General features: G+C 36.1%; 2 protein-coding genes across 4 annotated transcripts in view; one reads left to right on the forward strand and one right to left on the reverse strand.

Moving 5' to 3' along the window:
- Positions 1 to 16294, forward strand: part of LOC127869348 (uncharacterized) — a 206784-nt gene that overhangs the window by 77646 nt on the left and 112844 nt on the right. The gene's annotated exons all lie outside the window — the stretch shown is intronic.
- The window catches only part of LOC127870168 (dipeptidyl peptidase 9-like), a 106122-nt gene that overhangs the window by 1529 nt on the left and 88299 nt on the right, over positions 1 to 16294 (reverse strand). The window lies entirely within an intron of this gene.

The raw sequence follows: 16294 nt of genomic DNA on the forward strand, positions 1-16294 counted from the left end.
TCAGTAGACAATTCTCACTGAAAACATGAACAATCAGTAAACAATTCTCAATGAAAACATGAACGATCAGTAGATGATTTTCACTGAAAACATGAACGATCAGCAGATGATTCTAACTGAAAACGTGAACAATCAGTAGATGATTATCACTTTAAACATGAACGATTAGTAGACGATTCTCATTGAAAACATGAACAATCAGTAGACAATTCTCAATGAAAACATGAACGATCAGTAGACAATTCTCACTGAAAACATGAACGATCAGTAGATGATTATCACTGAAAACATGAACGATCAGTAGATGATTCTCACTGAAAACATGCACAATCAGTAGACTATTCTCACTGAAAACATGATTGATCAGTAGACAATTCTCACTGAAAACATGATCGATCAGTAGACGATTCTCACTGAAAACATGAACGATCAGTAGATGATTATCACTGGAAACATGAACGATCAGTAGATGATTCTCACTGAAAACATGAACAATCAGTAGACAATTCTCAATGAAAACATGAACGATCAGTAGACGATACTCCTTGAAAACATGAATTATCAGTAGACGATTCTCACTAGAAACATGAACGATCAGTAGATGGTTTTCACTGACAATATGAATGATAAGTATACAATTCTCACTGAAAACATGAAATATCAGTAAACGATTCTCGCTGAAAACATGAACGATCAGTAGACGGTTCTCCCTGAAATCATAAACGATCAGTATACGATTCTCACTGAAATCATGAACGATCAGTAGACGATTCTCCCTGAAAATATGAATTATCAGTAGACGAATCTCACTGGAAACAAGAACGATCAGTAGATGATTCTCTGTTAAAACATGAACAATCAGTAGACAATTCTCAATGAAAACATGAACGATCAGAAGATGATTTTCACTGACAATATAAATGATAAGTATACAATTCTCACTGAAAACATGAACGATCAGTAAACGATTCTCGCTGAAAACATGAACGATCAGTAGACGGTTCTCCCTGAAATCATGAACGATCAGTATACGATTCTCACTGAAATCATGAACGATCAGTAGACGATTCTTCCTGAAAATATGAATTATCAGTAGACGATTCTCACTGGAAACAAGAACGATCAGTAGATGATTCTCTGTTAAAATATGAACGATCAGTATATGATTCTCACTGAAATCATGAACGATCAGTAGACGATTCTCACTGAAAACATGAACGATCAGTAGACGGTTCTCACTGAAAAAATGAACGATCAGTATACAATTCTCACTGAAAACATGAACAATCAGTAGACTATTCTCACTGAAAACCTGATCGATCAGTAGACGATTCTTGCTGAAAACATGAATGATCAGTAGACGGTTCTCACTGAAAATATGAACGATCATTAGACGATTCTCAGTGAAAACATAATCGATAAGTAGATAATTCTCACTGAAAACATGCACTAGTATGTTATCAAAGATACATGTGTACATAAGATGGGAAATGGGATGCAGTTGGATTTCTATTTTATGTAATACTGTCAGAAATTGAGTCCCTTAGTACGATATATAGAGCATAATAGGCTATCGTTGTGTAATACATCAGGTGGGGCTTAGAATTAATGCTTATCCTATTATATCACACAAGAAAAGTGAAGTAACCTGCTTTCCTGTTTATCATACCTCTACGCATACAATTATTAATAAATATTAAAATATGACCGCTACGACTTTTCAGTTTTGGCAGTCATGAATATGTTTCATGACGTTAGAGTATAAAATATACTTCATCTTAGAATGAAATTGTTTGCCTTGTTTGAACAATCAGTAGACAATTCTAAATGAAAACATAAACAATCAGTAGACGATTCTCACTGAAAACATGAACGATCAGTAGACGATTCTTGCTGTAATCATGAACAATCAGTAGACGATTTTCACTGAGAACATGAACGATAAGTAGCCGATTCTCAGTGAAAACATGAACGATCAATAGACGATTCTCATTGAAAACATGAACTATCAGTAGACGATTTTCATTGAAAACATGAACGATCAATAGAAGATTCTCACTAAAAACATGAACGATCAGTAGACGATTCTCACTGAAAAACATGAACAATCAGTAGACGATTTTCACTGATGACATGCACGATGAGTAGACGATTCTCACAGAACAACATGCACTAATATGTTATCAAAGATACATGTGAACATAAGATGGGAAATGGGATGCCGTTGGATTTCTATTTTATGAAATTATTTCAGAAATTGAGTAACTATTATGAGACATAGAGAACAACAATCTATCGTTGTCTTATACATAGGGTGGGGCTTATTATTAATTCTTATCCTGTTGTATCACAAAACAAAAGGGAAGAAACCTGCTTTTCTGTTTATCATATATCTACGCACAAAGTTATAAAAAAGTATTGAAATATAATCGCTACAACAGTTTTTGGCAATGATGAATATGCTTCATGACGTTTGAGTATAAAATATCCTACATCTTTGTACGAAATTGTTTGCATTGTTGAAACCGATTTATTTCTACAAATACGTAAATACTTTATATTTGATTCAGATCAAAACATTGACAGATATAACCCACTACTGACCTGATATACATAATTATACTAGACACCTTTGTATCAGGCCGGTATCAGCAAACAGGTATGGTGTATAGAGAATAACAGGTTACTGCCTGATCTTTTTGTAATATATCTGGCAAGGCTTAGAATAATATACCGGAGAGGCTTGCCGAGACGTTATTTTATCACTGCCGAGCCTGATACATTACAAAAAGATCAGGCAGTAACCTGTTTTTCTTTTTATCATATCTCAACGTCCCCGATTTTAAAGTAATAAGGAATAAATTGCTAAAAAAACTGCAGTTTTAGCAGGAAAGAATATCACTTTTAATTGTCGTTTGACGTGTTAATACTGACGTCAGGAGCGCGCGCTTAATATTTGAAAAAAATGTTTTGTTTGCTGTTTGTGTTGCATTTTGTGTTAAAAATAGATTACATCTTGGTATCAAATCGTTTGTTATGTTGAATCTGATTAGATTTTACTAAAAATTACTACTTTATACTTTATTCCGAGTAATATGACCATCCTCCACACATGACTGATACTTCCTGTTGACCATGATATAAAAAATATATCAGGCAAAGTTATATCAGCAGATATGAATGCGGTGGTATGATAAATGTTTGTATCGTTTTTTCTTAAGAAACACAAGCCTTTTGTTTACTGGTAAAGAACCGGACGAACATCCTACAACCTTATCAAGAGTTTACACTATTGTAAAAATTTAGTCATTCTTCTACCGGCTCATAAGTCGGGAGGTATATAAAAGGTACAAATGTTTTCCATTTTCATAATGTTCACTTCTTAAGTTGGGTCGAATTGTCATAAAAACGTCTGTGTGTGCAGATTTTATGTCCATCTTAATCACAGCAGTACATACTCTTCCGGTAAGCTGTCCACATATGTGAGCACATTGCCACGGTGATACCCATACAGGTTGTTAGTGGGCAGGTCCATGTACCGCTCCGTGTATCCAGTGTCGTACAGGTGCCAGTCAACAACCGGGGCACCCGCTATAGACACCTGTGGCATACAAACACTAAATTGAACAGCCTATTGGTCAATATCTGTATAATATGTATATAATATAGCGTCACTCTAATAAAAAAGAGCTCAATGCATGTGTGTAAAGTGTCGTCCCAGATTAGCCTGTGCAGTGCACCTAAATTGGATTTCCGCTAAGAAGAGACTTCCTTTCAAACAAAAAACTATAAAAGCATACATTGTCCCTGATAAGCCTGTGTGGACCATACAGGCTATTATTCTTAGACGACAATTTGCTCACATGTATTAAGCCACATTTCCCAGAATGAGGCTCATATAAATATTCAGTATTCAAAAATGCCTCATAAACAGAGAAACAACTCAAACATAATACATATAATAAAGCAATGGCTACCAATATTTTCAAGAATTTCCAATCTCATGCAAGTTGATTTGAAACAAAAATTATCACAACATAAAATGATGTATAAAGTGATGTTCTTAGTGATGTATTTTGTGATGTTATGAAGAGATACATAGAGTGATCATCAAGTGATGTATAAAGGGATACATAAAGGGATCTATAAATTGTTGTATGAAGTTATGCATAAAGTGATGTATAAAAGAAGGTTTCAAATGATGCATACTGACGGAAAAAAGTTTAGCTACATGTGTTCACATGCATATAAATATTGACACATTAAAATTGTTTCCGATTTATTTTTTAATATTGAAAGATTAACCATTAAGCCACATTTCTGTATCAAAATAAATTCATTTCTTCAGGTTCATCTGGTCAAAAATGTTACGTGAATTTCGGCATATCATAATCCAATGTCAAATACTGTCAATATCTGTTATGGCCTCCCGCTTTAGCAATAACTGCCATGCGTCTTCGTCTCATGCTGCCAATAAGGTCACGTATGACTCCTAGAGGGATCCTAGCCCACCTTCTCTGAAGGGCCCGCTCAAGGTCGTTTACTTTGTCGACGTCATGACGTTTACGTACTCTTCGTCCTAACACATCTCACATGTGTTCAATTGGAGAAAGGTCTGGAGGTCTGACAGGCCAATCCAGTGTTACAATATGATTTTGTTGTATTACAGACCATGTATGACGTGCAGTGTGAGGACGGGCATTATCCTTTTGTAATATGCGGGCGTGTCCTTGGCGTATGAAAGGTACGACAACAGGTCTGATGATCTCGTCGCAATATCGAACGGATGTGAGTGTACCGGGGACGTGAACAAGATCTGTTCTTGACTGGTGACTGATACCACCCCACATCATAACACTGCCACCTCCGTATCTGTCGTGTTCCTTAACGTTGGCGTCATGAAACCGTTTGCCACGACGCCGCCAAACCCTCACTCTTCCATCAGCAAAATCAACGGTGAATCTCGATTCGTCCGTGAATAAAACATCATTCCAGTCGGCACGTGTCCATCGCTGATGAAGTATCGTCCAGTTGAGCCTTTCCTGGCGGTGACGTTGTGACAACGGCACCCCAATGTAGGGTCTGTAGGCACGTAATCCTGACGCTCGCAATCGGTTGCGCACAGTCCTATTGCAAACGAGCGTCCCTGTAGTGTTGTACAGCTTGGCGGAAATCTTACCACTCGTCCAAAATCGATGACCCCTCGATGACGTCATGATGTAATTGTTTTCACGTTGGGTGGTCTTTTTAGGCCTACCGGAGCGAGGTCGGTCATTAGCGCTTCCAGTTTGCTGATACCGTGTTTTTTGGCGACTTACAGTACATTAATGGACACCAAAGTGATTGGCGACGTCATTTACGGGCATGCCAGCAACAAGCATTCCAAGCGCTTGTTGACGTCTTTCCAATGTCAGTCCTGGAACACGTCCCATTTGGAATATCAATTTTTTTTTATCCGGCTTTCTTTATGTCACTCCTCTACCAATCTACACATTCAAATCGTTTTTGTTTCTATAAAGCATACATTGTGTTTTTCCGCCCGTATGCTTTCAAGGAACAGTATTATACACGAAAATATATTGAACCTATTTTAGGATCAACACCTTAACGAAAAGATAAACAAAGCCCAAGGTCATTTTATATTTCTTATACCGTAACATGAACCATGTAGCTAAACTTTTTTCCGTCAGTATATAAAGTGATTCACAAAGTGATGTATTAAGGTATGTACAAAGAGATTATAGAGTGTTATACAAATTGCTGTATATATTGATGTATTCAATGATAAATAAAGGGATGAATAAACTGATATGCAGTTATATACAAATTGATGTATTCGTATTCAATGATTTATAAAGTGATGTATGAAAAGGTTTGACATTGATTTAGGGCACTCACCTTGAATATATCAGGCCTCTGAGCCAGGCCCATTAAGGAGAGGTAGCCACCTGGAAAGAATGTAAGCAACACTGTTATTGTGTATGGCAATATCTGATATAAAAAGATATCATCTTCGTTTATTGGCCAACTAAAATACTGCATAGGCTAATAAGGGATGACACTTTCTGCTTTTGTATAATTTTTCATTTAAAGGAAGTCGCTTTTAAACAAGAATAATCAGCATCGGCAGAAAGTGTCGTCCCTTATAAGCCTCTGGGTAGGCTTAAATGAGCAGACAATTTATGCACATGCATTAAGCCCCATTTTACCATAGCAAGACTCATATTGTAGAAATAATCGGAAACAAGACAGTCCCAGTAAGTAAGATTTCAACACTAGAGAAGTACCTAAATGAAGATACAGTTGCTGTTTTTGTAACAAATTTCTGCAGATCACTGAATCAAACAAAACATTAAAGAAGTCAGACAAGAGAAGTTGTGTTTAATGCTAAGCTTTTGTCAAAATATTCGTGAAAACTGCCAACTTAGAGTAAATGAACAATCCATTAGACAAAGTCCTGTACCATGTCTTTAATAACAACAATAGAGTACCTAAATCCAGAAACTTCCGAAATAGATGTAATTCCAAAACAGCAAATTAATTATGTAGGAAGGGTTTATGATCATTTGTGCCTTAATTATATTTTCTTTGCATTTTCATTCCATATTGTATTAGAAACGCTTGCTTTACCTATGATACTGTTTTAATTTCAACCCCAACACTTGAACAATTCAAACAGGACTAAGCAGCTTAAACAAAACTCAACAAAGTCTGGTTAAATATAACATATTTTAGAGGCGTGATTGTGCATCAATTAGTACCATAATTATTGATCATACAAACATGTCTCTGGTGTATCCGGATTAAAGTACTAACTGTATAGAGACACTTCTGCCGAACATATTAATGTTTTTAATTTAACCAACGTACAATTCAAAATGACAAACTCTAGTACTTATTGAGTTTGACCGTTTTTTATTTCATTTGCTTATAGGTTTTCAATAGTTGCATTTTGTAAAAAATAAATAAATATAAGTGCAATATATTCGAACCAATGACATAGAGAATTGCTTAAGTCCAGAAAATTGAACCAAACATATTTTTAGTCCTATATAGAGATGAAAACCAATGAAGTCAAGACATAAGAACAGCTCATCAACATAGCCTAAGACCATCCGCGTATTGCTAACAGTGAGGCAACATACCGTAAGACCATCCGTGTATTGCTATCCTATCTTCGTCTATAAAATCTACATGTGATGCCAGCCACTGTAAACCCTCCACTTGATCCTCTATCTCTGTAGTGCCCTGAAACGATGAACACACAGTGACCATGGTAACACACATGGTGACCATGGCAACACACAGTAGTCATGATCTTGATTATGCAACCTTAAGTTGACTTCAGTCTGTATTATATGCAAGCCATTTAGCTGAGTTTCTGTAGTACTCTGAGGTCAGGCACCAGACTGGGGCCAGGATTCATAATGATCATACTTAAATCTTAACTTAAGATGAACATCAGTCTAAATAAGCCTTGAGAAACGTTTGGCCTTTCATCTGTATTTCATCTATATTAGGCATTGAACTCCAACATAAAGTTACAGGCTGTTAGTTGTTTGGCTTCCAAATTGCAGATGCACTTAAGTATACACACGTCACAAGCTTCTCTACAAATCCCAAGCCTGAAATGTGTAATCTCAAAGTTCAACACACCAGCTGCACTTCGTTATCTCAAAGTCCAAGACTCCAGCTGAACTTCATTATCTCAAAGTCCAAGACTCAAACTGCACTTTGTTATCTCAGTCCAACACTCCAGCTGAACTTCATTATCTCAAAGTGCAAGACACCAGCTGAACTTCATTATCTAAAAGTCCAAGACTCCAGCTGCACTTCATTATCTCAGTCCAAGACTCCAGCTGAACTTCATTATCTCAGTCCAAGACTCCAGCTGCACTTCATTATCTCAGTCCAAGACTCCAGCTGAACTTCATTATCTCAGTCCAAGACTCCAGCTGAACTTCATTATCTGAGGGTTTAAGACTCCAGCTGAACTTCATTATCTCAAAGTCTATGACTCCAACTGAACTTCATTATTTCAAAGTTCAAGATTTTAGCAAAAATGTGTTATCTTAAAAGTCCATCACTTTAGTGGAACTTAATTATTTAAAAGTCCAAGACTCCAGCTTAACTATCTCAAAATCTAAGTTCCCAGTTTCATGTTGTTATCTCGCTTAACAAATGGTTTTGAGACATCCATAGCTAGACATATCAAAATCTACACTTTTACACTTTTCAAGAGTAATTTGATTACTATACTTATCATTATATAAAATAGCAATCATGTATACTTACAATGAGCAAAAACCAATGAGTAATTAGATTCAATTAAAACCACATCAACATAAATGATAATGCAAGTTAAAACTCCAAGGCTTCAAGGCTAACATATTTATTATATCTAAATGTGGGAAGATGGGGTACTTTTGTTCACTTTGACATATCCGGTACAATGCCCTTGTTAATCAGAGATAACGCAGTTCAGCAGTATCTCTGAAAATAACTACAAATACAGTAACATCATTTATATTCGTTTGCATGAAATTTTGAGTTGTTTTGACATTTTGGTGCACACGTACATTTGCGTATTTTTTATGTTGAGAAAAAAAAGGAAAATGGGTATAAGTTGTTTCCCAATGTGTCTGTGTTAAATTCATGTGATTGTGTTAAATTCATGTGATTGTGTAAAATTCATTTGTTGTGTTAAATTCATGTGATTGTGTTAAATTCATGTGATTGCATATACGTTATTGTCCAATGTGATTGTGTTAAATTAATGTGTTGTGCTTCATGTGATTGTGTTAAATTCATGTGATTGTGTTAAATTCATGTGATTGTGTTAAATTCATGTGATTGTGTTAAATTGTGTGATTGTGTTAAATTCATGTGATTGTGTTATATTCATGTGATTGTGTTAAATTCTTGTGATTTGGTTAAATTCATAGATTGGTCAACCCACCAAACCAACAAAAATGTATGTCCCAAGAATAATGAGTTTCCAGTACCTCTAATCGAATTGGTTACATACCAGTCTGTTTTTAATATGGCTTTCAAACTTGATCCCTCGACTACACGAGCATCTACCATCAATAATGACAACAGCAAAACTTTCCACAGCCAGTGTGTGCAGTCGTACATGCCTGAAATAGAAAAATATGTGAACCTTGATCTAGTAAAATGGGCTGAATGCTTATAAATAAAGTGTCCTGCTAGATTAGCCTGTGCAGTTACAGGGAATACAAAATGGAGGGCATAGCTATTATTTTATTACACGGCTCATACTATACAAGTACAACTATTTCCTTACTTCAGTCCCTTGTTTTCATATTAAATACTATACAAGTCAATCTGTTTCCTCACTTAAGCCCCTTTGTTTCATATAAAATACTGTACAAGTCAAACTGTTTCCTTACTTTAACCCCTTGTTTTCATATTAAATACTATACCAGTCAAACTGTTTCCTCACTTGAGTCCCTTGTTTTCATATTAAATACTATACCAGTCAATCTGTTTCCTCACTTGAGTCCCTTGTTTTCATATTAAACTCTATTCAAATAAAACTGTTACCTTACTTAAGCCCCTTTGTTTCATATAAAATACTGTACAAGTCAAACTGTTTCCTAACTTTAGCCCCTTGTTTTCATATAAAATACTTTACAAGTCAAACTGTTTCCTTACTTAGGCCGCTTTGTTTCATATTAAATACTTCACAAGTCAAAATGTTTCCTCACTTTAGACCCTTGTTTTCATATTAAATACTGTACAAGGCAAACTGTTTTATTACCCTTGTTTTCATATTAAATACTGTACAAGTCAAACTGTTTCTTCACATGAGTCCCTTGTTTTCATATTAAATACTGTACAAGTCAAACTGGTTCCTTACTTTAGACCCTTGTTTTCATATTTAATACTGTACAAGTTAATTTCTTTCCTCACTTGAGTCCCTTGTTTTCATATTAAATACGATATAAGTGAAACTGTTTCCTGATTTGATCCCCTTATTTTCATATTACATGTAAATACTTTACAAGGCAAACTGTTTTCTTACCCTTGTTTTCATATTAAATACTATACAAGTCAATCTCTTTCCTCACTAGAGTCCCTTGTTTTGATATTAAATACTGTACAAGTCAATCTCTTTCCTCACTAGTGTCCCTTGTTTTGATATTAAATACTGTACAAGTCAAATTGTGTCCTTACTTTAGACCCTTGTTTTCATATTAAATACTATACAAGTCAAACTGTTTCCTTACTTTAGACCCTTGTTTTCATATTATATACGATACAAGTCAAACTGTTTACTTACTTGAGCCCTTTGAAGGAGTTGGTCACCAGCTGTACATGCGGTCCCCCATACACAAACAGCACTGTGGGGTACTTGACCCCGTGCTGGTAATTGTGGGACCGGTAGTACATCCCATACATTGTGTGGCCTGACTTGCTTTTGTAGTTGAACATCTCTGGGTAGCTGTAGTCAGGAAGGTCTGAAAACCAATTATTAATAATCATTTAAGTTTTTGTTTGAAGGCAATTAACGTTAATAATTAAAATTGCTTTCATCTGAAGGCAATTAACAACAATAATGAAAGTAAACCTTGCTCTGGATAAATGGGGCTTAATGCATGTGTATAAATTGTTGTCCCACTTTAGCCTGCGAAATACACACAGGCTAATCAAGGACGACACAACCCGCATGCATGGAAGTTTTTGTCAAAATCATTCTCTTTTAAGCAAAAATCAAGTTAAGGAAGAAACTGTTGGCCCTGATAAGCCTGTGTGCTTTTTGAAGTCAAAATAAAATTGTTTCAAATAATAAACACAACAATACCTTGAATTATAGGACCCTGACTTTTTACCTGTGGATGACATGATAATAGCCAGGGTTTAAGTCTGTACAGACTGGGGTGAGATCTCTATTCTATACAGAGCAGAGTGTGGAGCTGAGTTCACAGCGCTGATCACTGTCACAAACATCAATACATTAAAGTATAGACCCCTGACTACTCACCTGTGGGTGACATGAGGACGGCCAGGGGTTGAGTCTGTACAGACTGGGATGAGATCTCGATTCTGTACAGAGCAGACTGTGGAGCTGAGTTCACAGCGCTGAACACTGTCACAAACATGGAGCACGCCTGAAAAAGACAATAAGCAGCAACAATAACTAAAGCAGTGAGGAACAAATTGATGAAGTAAGAAGTGAATTGTAATTGTACTGTTATACACATTTTATATTATTTCAATATAAAACTTTAAAGAAGGCTAATAAAAATTGAACAACTTTATAAAATAAGGATAAATAAACATTGAAATTTGTCGGAGTACTTGGTCAGACACGTTTGACTTTACAGACTGATAGACAGATGAACGGTTGGGCGTGCACGCGGCTGGGGGAACTGCAACAAGGGCAGACAGACTAACAGACAGCTATAATGAATCTAGTAAACCCCATTCTAATTCATTCCAGCAGAAATAAAGAGAATACTAGGTTAGCGTTGAATACAGAGAAGTTTATGTTGCGAGGCTTAGAACGCCGGGAGCGCGAACCTTGGCGAGCGCTTTCCGTGTTCGAGCCGAGCAACGTAAACTTCTCGGTATTCAACGCTTATCCTAGTATTCTATTTATCCCATTTGATTTTTTTCAACGTGACATTTAACATAACTAGATCTAATAACCTTAGCCTAACCATTATTTTAATTCATTCTTAAAAATCGCTCAAAATCTAACGAATGTAACCATGCGTAGTGATATAAATGTATTTGTTCTGGTACGCAAAATAGTCTTAACAAAATTCACACACAAACTGTAAAACTAGTAAAAATATCACCATAGGCCTCGATTCAATTTTACGCAGCATGCGAATTGTAACACATTACGACTGCGAAAAGAAGATTTTACTTTACTATAATTAATTTTATTTTCGAAAGAAAATCAAAATCCAATATGGCGGCGATAGCTCCTGACAAAATGATGTCGATGTCAACATAGATTCTACATGTACACTATCGACGAGTAAACAGACAATTGCAGCGACTGACACTTAATTTGACTTTATATGCAGGGCAATACGTTTTCCGACTTCGGACGACGAATTTAAGGACGCGCAGAACGTGTTTTTTTATATAATGTTATGGGTATGCCGTGTGTGATCCAATGCATCAATGGCCCCCATGTTAAAATCATTTCCCCGAGAACAGGGAACGACAAAAGTACAAACAAAATCCGAAACACGTTTGAACTAGTATCTTACCTTTAATTATCCTTTAAAATCCATCTAATAATCCATTTAACTCAATAATTGGCGATTTTGCATCTAGGGTCTTTAATAATTATTTTAGCATAGTTAAATAAAGACCCTTATGCCATCCTATCACTATTTTCAAATGAATTTATGAACTCGATAAACTTTCTTCTTCGTCACACGCTACGTCATGTACTCTATGTACATTACTGCTGTTAAATGATCCGGAGCAGTTTATCAAATAATAGCCGTTGGTAAACTCGGATGCATTTGCATATTTCTGCATACAAACATAATTATGTTTAAACTTGCATAATGTTATTTGTCTATGGTAAATGCCCTTATTGTACAAGACAATAATTTAATATATACATACACAAAGAATGGAAAACATTCCATTACACAACAGATAAATCAGTGGATCATTCCCGTGTACAAAATGGGACGTTCCGAATTCCAGTGTGGTGCTATTTTTACCATCTAAAACTTTACACAGCGCTATGCTTAACGTGAATTAAATCGGATAGCAAATATTGCAGATTATGTATGAATTGTGCGATATTTGTATGGCTTGTTGTACATTCTTAAATGTAAAAGTATATGCATGGATTATAAACAATGCACATTACACGAAATAAGGAAAGTGTGATAAATTGACATTTCAAATACCTTATGTCGATATACAGTACATGTACATGTGAAATAAGTCGTGTTTATAATAAATCGTCAATTTTTTTTTTTGGAAATTGAAGCAATAAATGTCATTTTATGACGCCATCAATCAGCTGATTCATTATACGGATGGCGAAAAATTATGTCATATGACTAGATTTAAAGGTTGAAGGTCGTATAATTTTGAAGCTAAAGTTTTCTCGACTTTATTAATTATGAAAAATCATTAAGTGGTAAAGTAAAAAGTAGTCCGTGCACGTGACAGGTATATCCCCCACAGTGTTGAATACAGGCTAGTATATTCCATAAGGTGTTATACCGTCAATGTCGCGTTGAAAATGGGATAAAATAAATGATGTTATATATGATAAAGCTCAAGATCAAAAAGTGCTTCACAGTCTATTGTACTGTACATATTTCTATGCCACCAATTATGCTGCATTATCTAAGAAGGTAAGGATGGCGTAGTTGGTTAGCTATGGCATTGGCATGTGATCAGGAGGTCTAGTGTTTGATCCTCGATGTGGATTATTTTAATATATATCAAGGTATTAAGAACTCATGGGAAAACTGGGCTTAATGCATGTACATAAATGTTGTCCTCGGATTAGGCTTATCAGGGGCCAAACTTTCCACTCAACTGGATTTCCATAAATGCGGATAAGCCTTTGAAGACTGCACAGGCTAATCTGGGATGACAGTTTTGAACATTCATTAAGTCCAGTTTTCCCAGCACATGACTCATATAACTCCTGATGTTTGCAAGTGTTGTCTCACCTTATCCAGTGTGACGTTGTGAGTGTACCCAAGCTCTGTGAGTCTGTAGACAGGACCCGGGGTCTGGTAGTAGACTACATACCTGGCAAGGAATAATACAATGATTATTGGTGTCTAGTTCTGAGAAAACTGGGCTTAATTCATGTGCGTAAAGTGTCGTCCAAGATTAGCCTGTGCAGTCCGCAGGCTAATAAGGGACGACACTTTCCGCTTTAATGGTATTTTTAGTTTCAAGAAAGTCCCTCCTTACCAAAAATCAAGTTTAGGCGGAAAGTGTCGTCCCTGATTAGCCTGTGCGGACTGCACAGGCTAATCTGAGACGACACTTTACGCACATGCATTATGACCAGCTTTCACAGTACAAGACACATTGTATTTCATATTAGCTTCGTACTGGGAATACGGGATTTAATGCTTTGTGTGTAAAGTGTTGTCCCAAATCAGCCTGTGCAGACTGCACAGGTAAATCTGGGACACCACTGTCTGTCTACACTAAGAAAAGATTTCCTTAAAACAAACAAATACCACAAAAATGGAAGGTATCATCCCTGAAAAGCCAGGGTGGACTGCACAGGCTTACATGGGTCCTACTTTTATGCACATGCAGTAAGCTCTGTTTTCCAATAGTGGGGCTAATATTTACAATTCTTAAAATATCCGTAAATTGAATTCAACATATTTCATTTATTATTTTCAAAACTAAATCTGAGCATGTTTTCACAAAACTCCTAGGCTATTTTGTGTTTATGTCCATTGAAATTAAAATGCCTTGAACACAATTATTGTTAAAAATAATAATAACGGTTTATATTGTATAAATTTAAAAGCTGAAAACATGTGGTTCCAAATAGAAACTCAGATTTCTCTTTGGAAAATCAGTCCTGGTGGAGATAACAAGTGAGACCTTGGATCACTAAAGGTAAAGCATCGTGCTTAACAAGGGGTTGGCAGGATCTCTTTTTTACTTTCTTTTTGCATTTTTTTAAAATCGAAGAAAGTTACTCCAACGCTGTAAATATTATACTGGGTTGTTTAAATTTAAATACATACAGATGCGTTTCAAGTGGAGTGTCCTTTAGTCCAAGGAAGTAGACCAGACCTCGTGTTTCGTCCACCCATATCTGAAAACAGAGACGAGGGGTAATTAAAGCTCATTGGGTTATTGTCGACCTGAAATGGCTTGAAGTCATCCGGGGGTGACTAAAAGCCGATTCATGTCACCCTGGGGTGACTTCAAGCCGACAGGGTGATTAGAATTGGCTTCATGTCACCCCAGGGTGACATGAATCGGCTTGAAGTCACCCTAGGGTGACAAGAATCGGCTTCTAGTCACCCCTGGGTGACTTCAAGCGATTTCAGATCGACAATGACCCAATGAGCATTATTAAACCACTCATACAGATGAAAACATAAGCAAATTTAAAGCTTCTTCACAAAAAGATTTGTAAACAAATATTGGTGATGTTTTTCAAATTGACATGTTCAGAATAATCACTAGGAAGAAAAAAACAACAGGTCAACAAGTAGTTAATTAGAGTTTACAAAATAAAAACACAACTTGAATATATAAGTTAACTAGACACTGTAAAATGATTTACATTTTTCGGCTTGAAATTTTCTGGTTGCTCAAAAATTACTTTTTCGTGGACATGTACAATTTTGTTCCTGTAAATTCTTGGGTTTCGGACAAAAATGAGAAATTTGAATTGGTGATTTTCACATTTTGTTTGGGTGAAATTCAAACATCTTTCAACCCATAAAATCAACGAAAAATTAATTTCCCACGAAAAATAATGATTAACAGTATAACCCAATAATAAGACAGGTTCAAATATATACAGTTTTAAGATACTGCTACCTCTTTAGAGGACACCTCCCAGTCCCCAGTGGTGATCTGTGTGACCTCACTCTCACAGGACATCACTGAAAACAGGGAAATATGGGTTAAAGGGTCGGTCAGTGAAAACATGGAAATATGGGTTAAAGGGGCAGTCACCGAAAACAGGAAAATATGGGTTAAAGGGTCAGTCACTGAAAACATGGAAATAAGTGTAACAGGGACAGTAACTGAAAACATGGAAATATGGGTTAAAGGGTCGGTCAATGAAAACATGGAAATAAGTATTACAGGGACAGTAACTAAAAATATGGAAATATGGGTTAAAGGGGCAGTCACCGAAAACAGGAAAATATGGGTCAAAGGGTCAGTCACTGAAAACATGGAAATAAGTGTTACAGGGACAGTAACTGAAAACATGGAAATATGGGTTAAAGGGTGGGTCAATGAAAACATGAAAATAAGTGTTACAGGGACAGTTACTGAAAATACGGAAATATGGGTTAAAGGGTCAGTCACTAAAAACATGAAAAAATGGGTTGAAGTGTTGGTCACTGAAAACATGGCAATAGGTGTTAAAGGGACAGTCAATGAAAATATGGAAATATGGGTTAAAGGGTCGGTCACTAAAAATATGGATATAGGTGTTAAATGGACAGTGAGTAAACACATGGAAACAAGTGTCAAAGGGACAGGGAGTAAAAACATGGAAATAAGTGCCAAAGGGACAGACAGTTAAAACATAGAAATAAGTGTCAAAGGGACA

Source organism: Dreissena polymorpha, chromosome 2, assembly GCF_020536995.1.
Source record: "Dreissena polymorpha isolate Duluth1 chromosome 2, UMN_Dpol_1.0, whole genome shotgun sequence".
Classification (NCBI taxonomy): domain Eukaryota; kingdom Metazoa; phylum Mollusca; class Bivalvia; order Myida; family Dreissenidae; genus Dreissena; species Dreissena polymorpha.